Raw genomic sequence first — 21,201 nt, forward strand, 5'->3', positions numbered from 1 at the left:
CACGGCCGGCCGTGCGGGCACCTCCCGCTCTCTGAGCTCCTGCTCCGCCTCGCTGAGCAGCTCCTCCCGCTCTCTGGGTTCCTGCTCCGGCTCGCCGGGCTCCACGCCAGTGTGGATGTGGTTGAACGCTGCTTGCGAGGGCGCCTTCTCCTCCGTGAAGGCGGGGCCGTGTGCATGGAAATCCGCTGTTCATCTGTGTTTTGATTGTCAATGACAGGGTTTATTATTGAAACAATTGAGTCTGGTTTACTCACTGCGGTAATGAGCGCTGTCGGTCCGTTGCCAGCTGACCGGGCTGAAACCGCAGGAGTGGGTTGAGGCGTAATGGAATGGTGGTGGAGAGTGCGGCATGCCTTCTGTAATGGCAGATCAAACGATTGTGCCGCGAGCATCGACGGGAAAGCCCTCCGCCGACGCGTGAAAAACCAAGCGGCTAGAGTCTCTAGGAGAGCAGCCGAACTGTCCGTGCTCAGGCCACCCAAGCCAAATAATTCAAAACTCGAGCTCTCCCTTAAACTAGTGACCAATTGCCTAAGCTTGTTAATGTCCAAAATGTTCATGGTGAGGGTAGTGGATGTGAGGTAATTGTCAAGGAACACTACCTGTAGGTGTCTCTTGTGTGGGTCTACAGCCTGGATTACGCTCCGGCAGTAATCCCATAGCTGCGCGAGCGATCTCTCCTCCGTGGCAACTCCTGAGTTTGCTGGGTCCATGGTTGTTGGCGGGATCATTCAGTCATGGTCTGGCTGGCAGACCGTGGGGATGTGGGGAAAGGAGGACCCAAAACGCAGACTCTGCGATGCAAACAGTGCTCTTTATTTACAGTGAAAAGGCTGTAAATACAATAACTCCCCGTTGCTTCCTCGAACCCCGTGTGCGTGCTTCCCTCCGATATCTGTGCTCGTGCTCCCCGCTGTAGTGTTTCCGCACCCCCGTGCGTGCTGCCTCTCCGGACCACTCCTCCTCCTGCAGGGAAACCAGAGACGCAGCCGTCAACACTAACCCTCCGCGGGCATATATGAACAGCACAGACTTAAGCTAACACACACTGACTTGGTAAGATCACTCAATGATCCCGCGCCGGTGGGAGCTCCAACTCTCTCCTAAGTAACTCCCCCGACGAGCCCTGATCACCAACAGGTGTGGCATGAACTTCAGGTGTGGCCAGTCCTTCCGCAGGGCCACACCCCTCAGGCCTGCAGGTGGCTGAGCTCCATCCTCCAGCCACACCCGCAGACATACACACCCATACCCTGCCTATACATATGAGTGGGACACAGACTAACACAGCACAGTGCAGAAAAACACATACATCACCAAAATAATAATAATAATAATAATAATAATAATAATAATAACAACATCAACATCAACAGTCAAAACTGCTCACGGACCCCGAGTCCTCCAGAGCTGGGTCCGTGACATTATTATACTTCTCCTGTTCCTTATCTGGCTCGACTTAACCTAAATTCAACAATTAAACGAAGCAAATCCTCAAACAAAGGTGAGTAAAAACTCGATTTAGTACCAAATACCAGAGCTTCAAATGTGATTGCACAATGTCTATTAATAATTAAATAGATTGGTACATATATACACATTTCTACTTTATATAAATACTCAAGCTTTATCTTACAAGAAGCCTCATTCACCCATCCACACACACACATATCTTTGCCTATCCCTGCAAGCTTTTAATCTAACATTCATGCACTCACACTCTGGTGGTTTCAGCATCTTGCCCAAGGATGCAGACCACCAACCAACAACCCGTTCTACCTCCTGATCCACAGCCAGCCCTTTGTACACTGTAATTCAGATGACAGCTAAATGAAGCAAAATGGGCCAGAGACAGAGTATTGGCATTGGCCTTTGCATATTCCCCTTGATACCTATGAGAGAGCGTGACAAACAGAGTAAGAGAGAAGGGGTCGAGGATGGGGCACAGAAATGAGAAGAAACAGGTATGTAGGGCAGCAGGCATTTACAGACGTATGAGGTTTGGGACTGCTTGTGAGCTTATTTACAATAAGTCAGGTAAGGTTTTTCTAGCTATAGGTGCCTTTAAATGAAAGAGGTGGAGGGAGTGGCATGTAATATTACTGCATATTACTCATTAGTTCTCTTAAAAGTAATAAAGACAATGCAGTAATGTAACTGTAAAGTAATTACTGACTCCTAGTACGGTTACCCATTACATTAATGCATTGCTAAAAAAAAATGTAATGTGGAAGTTGTAATATAATGATTACAGTAAGGCGTTACAGAATAACGCCTTACAAAGTAAAGTGTTACACCCAACTAATGACAAGTCACCAACATGGACAGGACTACAGAGCAGCTGACAAAGGCACAAACCTCAATCTGTAATATTAATAACTGTAGTATTAAAAATATAAGTAGAACTTAGACATGTAATGCAGGCTGAAAGCAACACAGCTGCTGAAACCAAAGTAGCAGTGTGTGAGTGTGTTCAACAGGAAAAAGGCTGTGAAGTAGAAAAGTGTTAAAAAGCTCTGTGTGACAGTGTGTGTGTACTCTTCATGGTCTGGTCAGTATGACTAAAAAAGCACTGTAAAAGGACTGCGTAAGTAAGTTAAGTGTGAGTCATTTAATTCACAGCTCTGTAGGATAAATATAAAGAACTATTGGAAAAAAGTGTGCTTAGTCTACTTTATTATTACAACTTTAGTACACCAATTAATACTATTACATGTACTACCTTAGTACATCTCAAAATATTACAACATTGTGAAAAAAGGTATTTTTCATAATTTAAAAAAGGTGTAATATATTCTATATTATGGTATGTAATATTCTGTTACATATATATTATCTTAGTGTGCATCCTCAACAGTCTGTCACAGGCTTAACTCTCGACCTATAATTGTTGTAACGCACTCCAGCATCCCAACTATGACTTATAGTTTGAAAAGTGGAGAGGTTTTAAGACCAATCTAACACCGTTTGCAATATACAAATAACCAGCTTCATTAATGTGTGTTTATTTTAGTGGTCCTCAACTTCAATCTTCAATTTTTGTTGAGTGTTTCTCATCTTGAAAATATCCCAAATATTCTCTCTGGGGTTAAGGTCAGCCTTGGTCCACTGCTTGTCAAGCTTCCCAAAGTTCTTAAATTAATTTTTCTTGACATCCCTCTTAAGGCTGCAGTCATCCCTGTTGCTTGTGACACTTTTCCAGTCAACTTTCCATTACTATGCTTCAGTGTTGGGGAGTAACGGAATACATGTGCCGCCGTTACGTATTTAAAATACAAAATATGAGTAACTGTATTCCGTTACAGTTACCGTTTAAAACGGTGGTATTTAGAATACAGTTACTTTGTTGAAATAAATGGATTACACGGTGGTACTTTCCTGTTTCATATTGTTGCGGGTCGGGACTGTTTGGGTTTTGTTTGACAGTTATGTGCCGTTGTTCCAGGCGGGGCGGCGTTGTGGTTGCTATGGTTACAGGGTGACGCTCTCTCTCTGCATGTTTCCTGGGTGAGAGAGCGCCTTTTTGTTGTTGTTGTTGTTGTTGTGCTAAGCTAATAGGCAGAATGCTACAGGCATAGCTCTAAAGAATGTAGCCTCGTGGGCAATGTAGTCCATGCTGCAAGGAGAATGGACTGCGACACGCTATGTGTCTGTGAGTGTGAGGAGGAAGAAAAAGGAGAGTGGAAAAGTACAAGCTGTCATCGAGCAGAAATGGGAGCTGGAAGCATGTAAATATAATAATAACCACTGCAGCCAAGAAGAGAGCCTGAGGAGCCCAGTTGTAAGTAAGCTATTAAGACTCGACTGTACGCTGTGTTCGTGTTTTCCTCCGAAAACAATAAGTTCCGTTGGAGCAGCCTTTCAACTCCTCTCTCTGTCTCTTGCTAGAAAAGTTGACCCAGACAACAAAGTAAAGCTAGTTTTCAGCTACGAGCCCAACTCGAACCGAGTATTAGCCAGAGGTCCCTTTACTACGGTTCGGAGCCGCGGACCTTCAGTAATAGTAATAAATCACACAGCAATAGTACATTCATGTAGTTGTAAAAAGCATGATAATATATTAAGTAATCCAAAGTATTCAGAATACATTACTCTCATTGAGTAACGTAATGGAATACGTTACAAAATACATTTTGGGGCATGTATTCTGTAATCTGTAGTGGAATACATTTTAAAAGTAACCTTCCCAACACTGGTATGCTTCGATGCATCACTGTGCAAAAGTCAGCCAGCCTTTGCAGCATTAAACTTCTTGGGTGTCAATGACCAAGGTCAGAACTCTCCAACTGAACTAGTATTTATAATGTTTGAATAGCAAGTTACATAAACTGAAAATGAAATATTATATTCTAAAAGATTTATTTATTTTTAGGCTTTTTAGGGCAGGGTATTGTTAGATTCAACTGAAATTGGAAGTATAAGGTGTAGAACTTGCTTTGATTATCTCTCTTGCCTGTGATCTTATTCTTCTAATCAACTTCCAAATTATACTTTGATTACACTTCAATACAGGTGCATGCTTCCATGTGAAAGGTGTAGATAATCATCACTAGGGATGGGTTTTTAAATTGTTTTTTTTTCCACAATATTCTTTTTTTTTTCTAAGACCCCAGTTAGTTTTAATTAGTGATGACTTTGGTGAGTTACTCAATAACTTAAACTTAATTCCCTATGTTTCCATTCTGCTTTCTTTTCTGAACTCTGTCTCCCTGCATCTCTCTATTTGGTTTAACAAAGCATGACACTGGCATATAAGGTCACCATGTTCAAGACTTAAGTGCACTATTTTAGGATCATATCACTATTTTAAGGCTGACAGGTGCAGCAAAGTTGCCATGGTGATGTACTCCAAAAGGAAGTGAACCACCTTGCTAACACTGAAAGCTCACGATTAAACCTGAAGTTACCTCACTAACCCCCAAATCCTGCTTTGTAGTACAGGCCTCAGGTGTGTGAGTTTCCTCTTGTTTTCTCCCCACTGGGTTCCATTGTTTATTCTTGGTTTTCCTTTCAGTTACTCCAATTGTTTTTGTTACCTTTGCTCTTTTTCCAAGCTCATTAATGTTGTGTATTTAGTCTGTCTGTTCCTTGATGTTGATTATTAATATCTATCATTTTAAATCTCTTTCTTTTTCATTTACCTCCCTGCCAGTCCATTGGTATTTTGTTATATTTTTGTTATATTTAATATATCAGTGTTGCGCAGTTTCTGCAGAAAAATTTGAAATGTAATCACATCTTTGCCTAATTACTTGTGGATGGTGTGTGAGGGAGGAAATCCTATTGCAATGCAAGACAAAGGAGATAACAATCTCCTTGTTAATACAGATGATATGAATTTTCTCTCTCTGCTATTGTTTTTTTTTTCAAAACAAAGAAATGTAATGAACAAAAGAGAGCACTGAAAGTTAGTGTCAGTAAAGTATCTTCAGCTTGTTTCCTTTCCATCCTCCAGTCATCTCAAAGTCAACAGTGCGTGCCAGAGGCAGCCTCTGCCAGAGTGAGTGGCCAGTAATTATAGTACGCATGACAGGTATTTTTCTGCTAATTAACTTTAGGATAAGCAGGCAACAGTGCATGTTTTCCACTTTATTAAGCACTGATGTTAAAGTGGTGGCAGTTTAAAGTGTGTCTTACTGTCCTAAAACTGTCAGTATAGATAGCTGAATGGATGAAGGGTGAAGTCAGCTGACATTAGAGTCTACTGCAGGGTGAAGAGGAGTGGACATCAGGCTCGAATTTGCAGATGAAAGAGATAAATATGGATGAATGGCTAAGTATATACAGAGGACCCTGTGTTAAGCTGAACCCACTAAAGCTGAAATTCCACTACAAAGTATCAAGACTCTAAAGCACCAGAGGTGCTGACACCCTCTCTGTCCTCATCCACACATTTGTGCGGGAAAAAAAAGCCTCTTAGGGTTCAAAACCGATTTAATAGAAACTCCTCAAATTTTTTTGCAAGAGTGTACACAGACACTTTGCCACAGTTAAAGAGATCTAGAACACAAATGTAATGGTCTCCCATCACAGTGTGACAGCTGCTTCAACACCCCACCGTGACATCCCCGAGTGGATTGTTCACAGTAGAAGTGATCCCCCACGAAATCTTCAAATAACCTCTAATTGTCAGAGTGAAGAGTGTGCAACTGCCCCAGCTTTCTGTGGCATGCTGAACCCCTCTTATGGCAGCATTGTATTAATGATACACACACTTACTGTGTGTATCATTTTAGATTTTAGATGTCTAGATTGCTCACAATAAAAGCCTGAAATGCACATAGTACTCTATTTTTAGATGAGAACTGCTTATTTTGTTGTGGTCTTGTAGAGTTATAATTTTAGTTCTGTCTGTCTGAGTTGAATTGTATGAAACTTGGTGGAGTATGGACAAATGAAGAACCCATTAAATTTCTGTGGGCATCTGGAGAGCATTCTTAATGATAAAATTGTGATTGAGGGCTTTGGCCTTGACAGAGTGTGCACTCTCAAAGTGCCCTTGAAGTTTAGTTTTTGTGATTGTGTTATTTAGATATAATTTTAGAGTTATTATTTATACTTTATAAAGAATACTTGTTGTGTTCATTTCCACCTTCCCAGCTGGTAAGGTTGTAAATCATGGAAAGCTGCCTTATTAAATGTATATATTCTTAGTTATCGACTGCTGGGACTTGGTGCAGTTTCTCGGTTCATTGTCTAAGACAACCTGTTTTTGGTTTCATCCTTCTGTTTTACTGAATTGTACCTTTGTAAACAGAAGGATTGGATAGAAGTTCAATGAAACGTCTGTGCTCACATTTTTGTGCCTGAGACGACCATATTGACAATGTTCACTTCCAGTGATAACTTAAAGGGTAAAATATGGTTTATAGTTTATATATATTCTTATTATGGACATAAATTTTCTAATCATTTCTTTGAACTATTCTTTCTCCATTGTTACGACCCAGCTCTGCTAGGCAACAGGGGATGTAACATAAATGAGCCCAGAGACAGGAGGGTTAGATAAAAAGAAAAACAGAAGGTTTATTACAACAACTGAAAACTGTTAGTGAAACAACTCACTAGGCAATGAGGGGATTTAGGCAAACACAGCAAACAAGTCATATATTCAAATAACACTAGTGGAACACTAATCATCTAAACATCTCACAGGCGGCAACTCAAAAACAAAGGTTGCAAAGGGCAGCAATACAAAGGAAAAGGTAAAGGCAGGAGGGACAGTCTACACATCAACAAGTCCCCCACGGATGAAGACTCCTCAGCCTTTTATACTCCCAGGTAAATGCAGGCAGCCGCGTCATTGGTCCATCGTATTCAAGGCTCCTGCAGCAGCCAATGATCTGTGTGTGGTCTGGCACACTCTGATCTGCATGAAGTTGGGCGGGCATAGGTCCCTGGCCAGCCAATCACCCGTGAGTCCTGGAACGCTTTGATTTCCATAGAGGAAGGCAGGGCCACATGAGGCCAGGGGCCGTAACACCATCGTGGAGTGATTGTATGTATTACTTCTTTTCTGACTTGAAAAAACAATAATTCAGGTCACAATTTTTGAAGGCACAACTGTATAAATACATGCCAACATTTTAACCATCTAGCTGTTTAGTTGAGGTAAAGTCGAAAAATTGGGAGAAAGTCCTCCTTCTCTATTATTCCATCCACTGTAACATTCTGCCACCACAATACTTGACAGCTGGTACTGTGATCTTAAGCTTGAAACACTCACCTTTACTTCTCTGAACATGCTTCTTGTCATTATGGCCAAATACCTCAATCTTTTTCTTGTCTGACCTTTTTTTCCAGAAGGCATGTGGCTTTTTCATGTGAGCAGTTGTGAATTACCGTGAATTCTAAAGGAGATGATTTTGGAGCAGGGCTTCTTTTTTAGACATAATCATCTTGGTCCATGGCATTGTAAAACTTATTTCACTGGAAACAGTTTTCCAGCAGGTTCCAGATCATGACAGGCTTGAGCTTTGGTGGTTCCTGGGTTGTTAGCTAGTTCTTTCAAAACCACTTAGCAGAAAAATAACATTTTTGCATGAACAGAGCTTCCATGAAGCTGTGTTATAATTGACATACTTTCAGTTAAAGAAATTGGAATAATTTGATACTGGCAAGTAACTGAAAATAAGCATGTGTTTATCTTTACGATCTTTGTGGGTTTTTTGCAAAGTTTTGGGTTAGATAACACTGCTTCATCCCTTGAGTTTGGTCACCTTTTATAATCGAATAGGTTAGTGTTACGTGTTTTACCCAGCCAAAAAACATTCCTTTTCCTGCTTCTTCACTCCCTTTGAATCGAGTTTATGTACCTGACCATTTTCACTGTTCAAAGAAAATCTTTTACAAACCTCACCAAGCCCAGAGAACTATTGCTCAAGATTACTTTATAAGAGAAAAGTCAAACTACTTTCAAGCAAAATTTAAAGAAATCCAGGGTAACTCAAGACTTTTGTTCTTACCTGTCTGAATTCAACTGATGTGGAACAGAACTCGCTGAAGCACTATGGTACGGTGCATTAATATCCTCATATGATATTACTCATAACAAGTTGTCATTTTTATAAATTGCCATCTCACATTGCACAGTTTATGTAAATGAAAGTAACTTCTCAATGACCAAATGCATCACAGGTATGCAACATTAATTGCTAATGGCCTGTCAGGTGAAATGAACCACAGAGCACACATGAAGCATGGTCAGGCTTTAAGTATGCTCGAGCAATTTTTTAAACTCCTACTTGCTAGCAAACATTTAAGGTGCAAACCAAAAAGGTAAACAGATAGGTCATTTCACAGATTTGGCTTAGTGGCTATATACTATTTATGTTAAACATCTGTGACTAAGACATACTTTACACATACTTTACAGCAACCATGCCCTGTAGCACTGTGCCACACATTAAATATTTTTTATTTGCAAACATAAACACAGTGTTGTTGCTGCATGAAAGAAAATCTTTGTTCCAAGACAGCACACAGTGATGCAATTTTTTTGCCGCTTCCCAACCCAGCAATCCTCGTCTCTGGGAGGCTCTCCCTCCTTGGCTACAAAATGATGGCACATATGCATGACAGAAAAAGAATCACCGGGTCTCTTTGATATGATTCTTCTCTCCATGCCTTCTCCTTAGTTCTTCTTGCAGGCCCGATTCGCTAGGGACAGATAATTGTTGGGAATCTTGCTCACTCTTCTTCCACCTTTCTCTGCTTGGAAGTAATGATGGTAAGCCTTTTGAGGTACAACAGGTCTAGGGAACCAATTACGAATTCCGAGTTTAGCTGGCATCAGAGGGAAGGCAGGAGGACCACACTGCTGAACTTTGTTAGGTAATAAGTCAGAAATAAGCCATTAACAGTGAATTTACTTTGTTTGAGATCTCACCCTGGATGAATTCAAAGGATTCTTTTGTGAACAAATTTGCCAGAGTCGATGGGACCTGCTAATGCTAATTGTTTAATTACAAAGACCACAAAACGAGGAGATGATAGGAAATGAGAGGATTTCTTGTCGTTGGAGGCAATAGATTCATTCCATTTTAAGCTAGATAATCCTTTAAATCAAGTCAAACATGTAGCCTGGACCTCTTTCTCAAAGGAAGAGAATCAATTACAGAAAACCATAATCAGGGTTTCTTAAAAAATCTCTAGAACAAATGGGTCAACATGTTGTGTTGCATGAATAATGGTGCACTCCTTGCACTTTCTGTATTCACTCCCCCTGCTTGCTTGCTCTCCTCGGCTACTCTTGCTATTCAGTTGCTCCCCACCGCCACCCGCCACACACTTGAATGAATGCCTCAGCTGCAAATTTCCATCAGACTTGTGAAATGAGTGCCAAAAACAAAGACTGCAGCTGTGTTTTTAACCAAGGGAAGCCTTTTGTCTTAGGCACAACTTGCAATGCTGTTGCCTCCCCCCTTCATTCCACACTGTTGTCTCATCTGAGTTAGCAGCCGGGTCCCTTTGCTGAAAGATTTGTCTCCTCATGAGACTTTGAGTTTGAATGTTCCATTCTGCCGCTTACATTTTCACCCAGACTTATTAGGTCTGCGATAAGGTCCGTGGCTGCACACACAGGAAATATTGATTATCCCACAAGGCAGAGCAGCAGGGACATGAGAGCTATTGGTGGGGGGTTGACAAAAATCAGTTCAATTTCTCTTGAAACATCAGAACAGAGTAGCGTCAAGCACAATCAGTCTTTTTTCTTTAACTGCAGCGGAGTCAGGGCCCTGGCTGTGTGCTTTGTGAGTTAATGTGAAAAAACTCCCTTGATGATAAAACACTATCTGCCTGCAATAATCACAGAAAGTGCAGTGTTCTACTTCTTCAATCTGCAAACGTGTCTCACTCAAATTCTGTGATCGCGTGCCAGCAGGTGGGATGTGAGGTCAGAATCTTTGAGAAAAGACGCATGCCGACAATCGCGCTCCAAATACCCACAATCTCTTAGTAAATTTGCCAAGAAGGTTTTTACATTTAGATGCTCTGGAACTCTTTGAGGCAAAGCTTCCACTTTGGGAAGATAATAAAGCAAATGCCCCTGAAACCAATAAGAGGTAATAAATGTGAGTAGGCAAAATTTCTCAAAAAAGAAAGTTGTTACAAATGTTTTAAATACTATTCCGAATCTCACAAAAGTCCTTAAAGCAATAATTCAATAAACTGTTTTAGATTCGATAGACTGCCAAGAAAGGCATTGCTACATTACAAACTTGGCTAGAGGTTTGGAATGGATCAATATAGCTACACATTGTGATATCAGAGTACAATTTCTGTAAAAAGCTGGTGACACCTTTTGATATAACCCAATTATGCCTGGCTTATGAATAGCATAACGAGAATAACAGTTTCAGTATTTAAAGAACTGCATTTGTTTCCCGTCCTTCAACCCATATTAAAAATAAATAGATAAAACTCTTTGCTCGTGAAGATTATCCAGAAAGGCACAATATCATTGTAAGAGAATGTTGCAAGGATCCAAAAATCAATAGCAGCAATCTTAAACATGACTTAACTCATCTACTGTTTTCTTCTGTGGGAGAATGAAAGGGAAGGATAGTGAACTAGTAGTGACAGATGAAGTTATACTGTACATGTGTTGCAAAGTTAAGCATGAAGTTTCATCAGAGGCAGCCGTGTAGACAGTATAAATAGATGACTGCAGCAATTGCAAAATCCTAACTTTAAAGCTAACTTTAAAGTTTGGCCCCTGGTGTACCAGTCACACTGGACAGGATTACGCATTTGATTATGTTCACCGTTATGGTGCAAACTGCTTGAATGCACTTTACCACACAGCAAACCATATTACTGTTACATATTTAAATTTAAAAAGTTTCAGAAGACATCAGCAGGAGAAAGATAATCCAAGTCAAGTTCACTGACTTGAATTAATGGAGGTGAGTCCTACCACCCAGGTTTTTGGCTTACCTGTCAATCATGGCTGCTATGTGTCCAATTTAAAAAAACAAAAAACAAATGAGTGACGCACAAATAAATAAATTAATTAAGAAAACATGACTTATAGGCATGAAGGATTAGGTTAACAAATAAAAAATCAAATAAGTTGCATTTTTAGAACATTATGTATTGGCTAGTGCAGTGGTTCCCAAACTTCTTTTGCTAGGCCCCCCTTTGTTTTACAAGAAAAATGTTTGCGCCCCCCGTGCACGCGCGCACGCACATGCACGAACACATCCTCCAACCACACACACCGATATTTTGCTCCATTGCGGTTTCTTTCACACCTCAAACATTTAGTTAACAATTAAGCAAATACAAGTAATCTGCAATAAACGACAGATAGTAATAAAATAAACTACTAACTCTTTTAGGCTACCTTCAAACATATTTTTGAAAACGCAGCTGTTTCGTCCACACGTAAACAGCGGTTCCTATCACCGAAAACAGAGATTTTTTACAACTCATTTTTTTCCGTTTACGTGTGGACGAGGAATACAGATTTCGTCACGCAATATCAAAGGTATGTGCCTTTTTTCACGTCACGCTGTGCGCCACGCTTACATGAGATGAATTGCAGAATGGGAGCTAGAGACAAAATACTGTTACTGTTAATCTTACTATCTTCAGGTTTTACACGCTTACACATGCAGTTACTGTCCCTCATGTAGAAAGGCAGAGGCGTCATGGTGTGATTATTTTACTGTAGTTGGGTTTTTTTTCATGTGTAATAATATTCAACATTGCTATCAATGCATTTTTCAAAAAATGCTTCTCTGTGCAAAATGGGTTTGAAAACATAAACAACTCTGGGATACTGTTTGTCCGTGATTTGAAGAGCCGATCCCACATAGCAAGGAAACATTGAAACATCCATCCATCCATTCGCTACCGCTTATCCTTTTCAGGGTCACGGGGGGTGCTGGAGCCTATCCAAATCAAATTCAAATTCAAATTCAAATTTTATTTGTCACGTACACAGTCATACACAGTACGATATGTAGTGAAATGCTTGGACAACTGCTCGTGACCTAAAGAAAACAAAAAAGGAAAGGCTATGAATAAGATAGGAAATAAATATGAAAAATTAAAAAGAGTAAATGTAACTAGGAAGGAATAAAATATAAATTAAGGTTAAAAATGAAATAACTGTACAACACAAATTAGAATGAAGGGTAAATTTAACTGGGAAGAATAAGATAAAATATATAAATTAAAGTCTCAGTGAACACAGGAGCTAGCTGGTATGCGCAGTCTCTGAGGATACGACCTGGGATGCCGTCTGGTCCTGCTGCTTTCCTGGTGTTCACTCTCTTGAAGGCTCTCCTTACTTCATTCTCGGAGATGACGAGCACGTTTCCGGTGCTGGCAGTATCTTCCTGTCTGCAGCCGTTAGCGCCGCTAACACTAGCATTGTTGGAGACCTTAGCTGCAGCCTCGAAGCGAGCATAGAAAGTGTTCAGCTCGTCTGCCAGAGTCATGGCCGCGTTCGTCATACCGGTTGTTGGTGCTTTATAGTCCGTTATTGTCCTTAGTCCCTGCCACAGGCTCCTAGAGTCACTCTGTTGGAGTTGTGACTCTAGTTTCCTCCCGTAGCGCTGCTTCGCCTCTTTCACCGCCCTCCGCACGTTATATGACGCGGCTTTGTACGGGTCCATGTCCCCCGTCATGAGTCCCGTGTTGTAGGCAGCGGTGCGGGATCTCAGAGCGTCGCGGATGGTTTTATCCACCCACGGCTTCTGGTTGGGAAACGTAGTGATAGTCTTTGTCTCCACGGTATCATCCGCTAGTTTCCCGATGAATCCCACAACCGCTTCCGTAAACATGTTGACGTCATCGTCGGAGCTGTTTCTGAACATGCCCCAGTCTGCGTCATCGAGTGCGTCCTGTAACGCGGCCACCGATTGATCCGTCCAGCGCGCGACCTTCCTCTGAACCGGAACTTCCTGTTTCAGCCTTTGTTTGTATTTTGGCATGAGGAAGATGGCGGCGTGATCAGATTTGCCAAACGGGGGGCGGGATTGTGCCTTGTAGCCGTCCTTGACCGTAGTGTAGCAGTGGTCCAGTGTCCTTTCACCCCTGGTGGGGCAGGTGATGTGTTGATAAAAGTTCGGCACTGCGCGTTTGAGGTTGGCGCTATTAAAGTCCCCCGTCACAATAAGCGCAGCGTCCCGGTGTTGTGTCTGGTGCTGTGTGAATGCCTCATGCAGCTCGCATAAGGCGGAGACCGTGTCCGCTTGTGGTGGAATATAAACGGCACTTATAATGACCGATGTAAATTCCCGAGGTAGATAAAAAGGACGACACATGATGGACAGTAGTTCCAGATTTGGTGTGCAGGAGCGTGTGAGAGGAACAACGTTCGCACTGTTGCACCAGTTGTTGTTCACCATTAAACACACGCCGCCTCCCCTTGACTTCCCCGAGTCCCGTGTCCTGTCCATGCGGTGAACCGAGAAGAACTCGGCCAGCTGGATGGCGTGGTCCGGCACCGCTGGGTTCAGCCATGTCTCGGTGAAGCAGAGGAGATTGCAGTCCCGAATGTCTCTCTGGAACTTTATCCTGGCCCTGAGGTCGTCAAGCTTGTTCTCCAGTGACTGGACGTTGGCGAGCAGGATGCTAGGCAGAGGTGTGCGGTGTGCACGAGCTCTCAGCCTGTTCCTGACGCCGGCTCGCTTCCCTCTAGGCCGCCGCCGCTTCCCTTTGTTCTCCCTCAAGATCTCACTCGGCCAGCTCGGATCCGGAGTTAAAAACTTCGAATTGTGAGTACATTGTAAACCAATAGAAACAAGAGTGTCACTGTCATACCTAATGTACCCAATGGTGATGATTTTGCCGATTTAGAAACGCTGAAAACTAACTTAAAAAACAAAGACAAAGAAAAAGTGGTCGGAGCAGTCGTGATGGCAGCCGACCTCACCGGCGCCATCTTATCATCAATCCCAGCTGTCCCAGCAATCCCAGCAATCCCAGCTGTCCCAGCAATCCCAGCAATCCCAGCTGTCATAGGGCGAGAGGCGGGGTACACCCTGTACAGGTCGCCAGTCTGTCGCAGGGCTAACACACAAGGACAAACAACCATTCATACTCACATTCACTCGCACATTCACACCTAGTGGCAATTTGGATTATCCAATTAACCTATCCCCACAAACTGCATGTCTTTGGACGGTGGGAGGAAGCCGGAGTACCCGGAGGGAACCCACGCAGACACGGGGAGAACATGCAAACTCCACACAGAAAGACCCCGGCCTGATGGTGGAATTGAACTCAGGACCTTCTTGCTGTGCGGCATTGCTGTGCGGCATTGAAACAATGTTTAGTCAATATCAGGCGATGTCATTGAATCAACGTTGAGGTGTGACGTTGACCTAACGTCACTCTTGCACCCTTTTTTTATATTGAAACAATGTCGGGTTTTGATATTGAATCAATGTTGAAACCTGACATTGATTCGACGTTATATTTTCTAATACTGTTGACATTGAAACAAGATTCTGATATTGAAACACTGTTGAGCTATGGTGTTGATTTTACACCTCTTTCGCAGTTGCTTTTTATTAAAACAAGAGTTAAATCATGACTGGAAATCTACCTTTCTTTATAGGTATTTTAACCAATACTAAACTACTGCATGTTTCCATCAATACTTAAACCACCTAAACACATAATTGTACTTATTCCTCAAATTGGACACCCTTTATAAAAAAAAAAAAGTCTCACAATGTATCATGTCAATATTAATATCCTAAAATTTAGGAATTCATGGCACCGAGACAAAAATGTGGCGCACAGTGTGACGTCAAAATAGGCGCATACCTTTGACGCTGCGTTTTCTCCGTTTTCCTCGTGTGCATGAACTTTCTCCGGTCAATTCCGCTGAGAGTAAATCTAATGTCCCGCTCTACTGTACAAGACAATGGTTACCTGGAGGGATGTACCACTGTGAGAGGGGTGCTGCGGAATAGTCCAAGTGATCGCTGTTTTAATTTCCCAGTCAACTATACATAAATTGCACGTCGACACGATTTTTTAAAGTTGGTGAACTAGACCAAAGTCATTGATAACAAAAGAACAATAAATCTACTTTCTCTGGTACTTTATACCCTCTCAGTTGCAATGCAATTTAACGCTCAACTACAAATCGATGGGTTTTTGATGGTGACCGGCGCCGAATGATGGTCAACTATAAATAGACATTTTCTCTACGTTGTTGTTGTCACCTGGTCGACTACAAAAAGATCAAATATCAATGACAAAAAAACAACGGTAAATCAACATCATTACAACGCCCCTATAGTAAGACCGTCGGTTTACCACAGTATTTCAATATTGTTACAACATTGGCATTTCAACCCTGACCATAACGACGGATCGGATGAAAAATCAACATCAATTCAATGTTGTCTTGCCATCTGGGCGTGTGCTCCCGACACAGGGAAAACCAATTTTGCAGGGGAGACCTACCTTGGCACTTGTGCAGGTGAAACCAAAGGGAAGACATGCTTCACCATATGTCTTTGGCTTAGAATGAAGTTAATTTGGAAACATATTCAGCTATGCTTCATCTCCTGCTTTGCGTTTCTGTGGGTGCCCTGTGCTAGCAATGTCCAAGCGTTTTGTTCCCCCCCTCCCGCCCTTTTCATACCGTGCCCCCCCCCCTGCAATGGCTCTGCGCCCCCCCTAGGGGGCGGGCCCCACACTTTGGGAAGGTCTGGGTTAGTGAATTAAGCAACATGATTAAAGTGGCATTGGCAAATGCATAAAAGTATTATGATAGAGAGAACTTTTTTCAGCCATATAATAGAAATACTAATTGAATAAATACCCCACTTCCCCGTAGCCTGATGTGGAACTCTTGGACGTTTTTTCAAGATTGGGAGGTCTTCACTCAGTTAATGAAACCCTCATTCATTAACTTTTAATGAAAATTGTTTCAGAGTTGGGCAATTTTAAATCCCTGATCCGCTTTATTTCAATTTGTTCAATTTGTTTCAAGGTAAGTTAGACACCAGGAATATCTTCAGGGGCATTTTATAATTACAGTCAAATGGGAGATCTCAATTTATTAAGGAATTCTCAAATAACATTGAACATTTAAATTTAATTTGATTAGAAATATTCTCTCTGAGACACCAACGATAAGCTGTTGTTTATATGCCAATGAGCAAAAACTTGGTTTATTGGTGAGGTTGTCAAGTTTCATGCATTATATCAATCACACTTAGAATCAATGTCAGTCCCCGCTGTTCTGTCTCCTAATCAACATACCGCAAAATGTGTGGCCTTGCTGTGGGGAAGGTGGCAGAGGGGACAGCAAGGCTTGGAGCACAGACAGAAAAGAAGTGAAAGATCTTCAAAGCATCTGCTTTACAAGTCTGATGCATTCTCACTAGCTGTGTTAAAATCCTTTGTGTCTCATTAGGCTGCGATTTTGGGACTGTGCCTTTGTGCAGTGGACAAATTCTGTTTGAAATGCAAGAGGGGAGAGCGATCTTTCTGCTTTCAGCAAACCCATGGGCTAAGGCTTTGTTAGTGAAAAGATGAAGATCACTTTTTTCAACAGTAACTAGATTATTCCTTCTTTTTTAGGAGGGGTAAGTGTTTATGAAAACATAGTTTTAAATATGATGAAAATGTGTGATTAAAATGAGCGACATCAGGGTCATTGGTTGATTTGGATAAGATTTAGAATTACTATCCAAAAAGGGCAAATTGCTGTACAATGATTATAGCACATCCAAGAACAAGCTCAAACAACCTCAAGAGTAAACGAATGTACTGTATAACCATCATGTCAAATGTGAAGAAAACAAAAACACCTATGGTAAAGGTAGCAGCAACAGTAGCAAAAATAAAACAGCCATACCAATAATGACTAACACCAAAAATAGAGTGATTAATTTCCATTACTCCAACAGAAATTGTGGATGTCTGTTAATCCAGCCTTCGAAATGGATCTTTGTATTAAGCCTTTCTGGTAGGTTTTTAATATCAAAGTTTCAGAATCAATATGAATAAAGTTTCCTTTTTCTCATCTGTACACACACAAAACTCCACCATGAAAAGAAAAATAACTGGCATCATAAATATGAAAGATTGTACTTTGTCGTTGCTTTGCATAAATGTATTAAGATTATTTAAACATTATTTAAACCCTTTGTTCAAACATTCACAACTCTGTGTTAGAAAGACCCAGAGATACCTATACTCTTTCACTTGAGAATCAGCACTTCTAAATCTGATGCTGCAAACATGTGGAGTGTCCACTCTGGGTCAAAGAGAAATTGTTGACCAATTTCCACCATTTTACACTTGGCTGTGAATCGCTCCAGTGCAAGCTTGAGGTCACCACCTGATAAAGCCAACAGAACCATCATCTACAAAAATCAGAGGTCTGATTCAGAGGCCATCAAATTGTAAGCCTCCCACCATTTGTCTAAGCCTGTAAATTCTGCCCATAAAAATGATGAGGGACACAGTAGAACACCTTCTTCAGGTTAACAAAACACATGTAGGCTGGTTGGACAAACTCCCACGTACACTTAAATATCTTTGAGATAATAAAGATTTTGCTCTCTTGACTCTTGGTGGCGCTGTCACTTGGTGTTTGCTCGCTCTGCGGTAGAGTATCACTTCCTGTTCCTGCTCAAACACAGTGGTGTTTCTGAGTAGCTTATCTACTTAGCAATTTAATTAACAACTTTTAAATACATTCTTTTTTCATAGTATAATCTTCACGTGCTTCATCCGAAGCACACTTTCTGTGTAGTCACTACCTAATTTATAGCCAAAGTATTCACTCACTGTGTCTGTACTGTTGCGCTAGCTTAGCTTAGCTCATAGCCGACTCATTAGCACCATGGTTACTTCAACTGTCCCTCCTGCACTTTCCTGCTCGTTGTGTCAGATGTTTAGTTAATCCTCAGCCTCCTTTAGGAGTAATGATACTTGTAACAAATGTAGCCTATTTGCAGCTCTGGAGGCCAGGATTACTGAATTGGAGACTTGGCTTCACACCCTTCATTCACCTATAGCTAGCCAGGCCCCTGTAGCTGGTGCAACCGAAAATAGCGTAGGCCCCGCTAGCTGTTCACCGGCAGACCCCAAGCAGCTGGGGAAAGAGGGCGGCTGGGTGACCACCAACCTGTTCATGTGTCAAACCATTTTTCCCCACTCGACGACACACCCGCCGGGGGTCAAACTCTGGTAATTGGTGATTCTGTTCTCAAACACGTGAAGCTAGAGACACCAGCAACCATAGCCAATTGTCTTACAGGGGCCAGAGCAGGCGGCATTGAGGGAAATTTAAAACTGCTGGCTAAGGGTAAATGTAAATACAGTAAAATCATAATTCACGTCGGCAGTAATGACACCCGGTTATGCCAATCGGAGGTCACTAAAATCAATATTGAATCGGTGTGCAACTTTGCCAAAACAATGTCGGACTCTGTAGTTTTCTCTGGTCCCCTCCCCAATCAGACCAGGAGTGACATGTTTAGCCACATGTTCTCCTTAAATTGCTGGCTGTCTGAGTGGTGTCCAAAAAAACATGTGGGCTTCATAGATAATTGGCAAACCTTCTGGAGGAAACCTGGTCTTGTTAGGAGAGACGGCATCCATCCCACTTTGGATGGAGCAGCTCTCATTTCTAGAAATATGGACAAACATATTAACCCCCCAAAATATGACTATCCAGAGTTGGGACCAGGAAGCAGAGTTTCAGTCTTACACGCTAGTGTTAGTTTAAATGAGTCAACACCCCCGAGTCATTCTAACTACCAGAAATCTCGAAGCACAGGCCGAGGGGGCGGTGTGGCAGCAATTTTTCACACCAGCTTATTAATTAATGAAAGACCAATACAGACTTTTAAGTCATTTGAAAGCCTGATGCTTAACCTTGTCCACCAAAACTCAGAAACCAGTCTTATTTGTTATCATATATCGTCCACCTGGGCCTTACACAGAGTTTCTCTCTGATTTCTCAGACTTTTTGTCTGATTTAGTTTTCAGCTCAGATAAAATAATTATTGTGGGTGATTTTAACATCCATGTAGATGCTAAAAATGACAGCCTCAACATGGCATTTAATCTGTTATTAGACTCAATTGGCTTCTCTCAAAATGTAAAAGAACCCACCCACCACTTTAATCACACTCTAGATCTTGTTTTAACATATGGCATAGAAACTGAACTTTTAACAGTGTTTCCTGAAAACCCTCTCCTGTCTGATCATTTCCTGATAACATTTACATTTACAATAATTGATTACACAGCAGTGGAGAGTAGACTTTATCACAGTAGATGTCTTTCTGAAAGCGCTGTAACTAAGTTTAAGAATATAATCCACCCACTGTTATCATCTTCAATGCTCATAGAGCAGAGCAGCTACCTGAACGCTACCCCAACAGAGGTCGATTATCTTGTTAATAATTTTACCGTCTCACTACGTACGACTCTGGATACTGTAGCTAAGGTCTCAAATCAGAAGTACCTGACTCCGTGGTATAATTCTCAAACACATAGCCTAAAGCAGAAAACACGTAGGCTGGAGAGGAAATGGTGTGTCACAAATTTAGAGGATTCAATTCAATTCAATTTTATTTATATAGCGCCAAATCACAACATAAGTCGCCTCAAAGCGCTTCATAGATACAGAGAAAAACCCAACAATCATATGACCCCCTATGAGCAAGTACTTTGGCAACAGTGGGAAGGAAAAACTCCCTTTTAACAGGAAGAAACCTCCGGCAGAACCAGGCTCAGGGAGGGGCGGCCATCTGCTGCGACCGGTTGGGGTGAGAGAAGGAAGACAGGATAAAAGACATGCTGTGGAAGAGAGACAGAGGTTAATAACAGATATGATTCAATGCAGAGAGGTCTGTTAATACATAGTGAGCGAGAAAGGTGACTGGAAAGGAAAAACTCAATGCATCATGGGAATCCCCCGGCAGCCTATGTCTATTGCAGCATAACTAAGGGAGGATTCAGGGTCACCTGGTCCAGCCCTAACTATATGCTTTAGCAAAAAGGAAAGTTGAAGCCTAATCTTGAAAGTAGAGATAGTGTCTGTCTCCTGAATCCAAACTGGAAGCTGGTTCCACAGAAGAGGGGCCTGAAAACTGAAGGCTCTCCCTCCCATTCTACTTTTAAATACTCTAGGAACAACAAGTAGGCCTGCAGAGTGAGAGCGAAGTGCTCTAATAGGGTGATATGGTACTACAAGGTCATTAAGATAAGATGGGGCCTGATTATTTAAGACCTTGTATGTGAGGAGCAGGATTTTGAATTCAATTCTGGATTTAACAGGAAGCCAATGAAGGGAAGCCAAAACAGGAGAAATATGCTCTCTCTTTCTAGTCCCTGTCAGTACTCTTGCTGCAGCATTTTGGATTAGCTGAAGGCTTTTCAGTGAGTTTTTTGGACATCCTGATAATAATGAATTACAGTAGTCCAGCCTGGAAGTAATAAATGCATGAACTAGTTTTTCAGCGTCACTCTGAGACAGGATATTTCTAATTTTAGAGATGTTGCGCAAATGGAAGAACGCAGTCTTACATATTTGTTTAATATGTGTTTAATGTGTGATCATCATTTAGCCTAGGTTAGGTTTCTCTTCAGCACTGTAGCCAGGCTGACAAAAAGTCAGAGTTCTATTGAGCAGAATCAGAATCAAAATCAGAATCAGAATGGGTTTTATTGCCAAATGTTGAGCAGGTTTACAACATTAGG

At 41.7% G+C, this 21,201-nt stretch overlaps 1 pseudogene; it reads left to right on the forward strand.

Moving 5' to 3' along the window:
* Positions 1–18,328: 18,328 nt before the first annotated feature.
* The window catches only part of LOC146608642 (uncharacterized), a 54,116-nt pseudogene continuing 51,243 nt past the window's right edge, over positions 18,329–21,201 (forward strand).

This window comes from Diplotaxodon limnothrissa, linkage group LG23 (genome assembly GCF_057381915.1).
Source record: "Diplotaxodon limnothrissa isolate DT_005_m linkage group LG23, D_limnothrissa_male_GT1.1, whole genome shotgun sequence".
Taxonomy (NCBI): Eukaryota; Metazoa; Chordata; class Actinopteri; order Cichliformes; family Cichlidae; genus Diplotaxodon; species Diplotaxodon limnothrissa.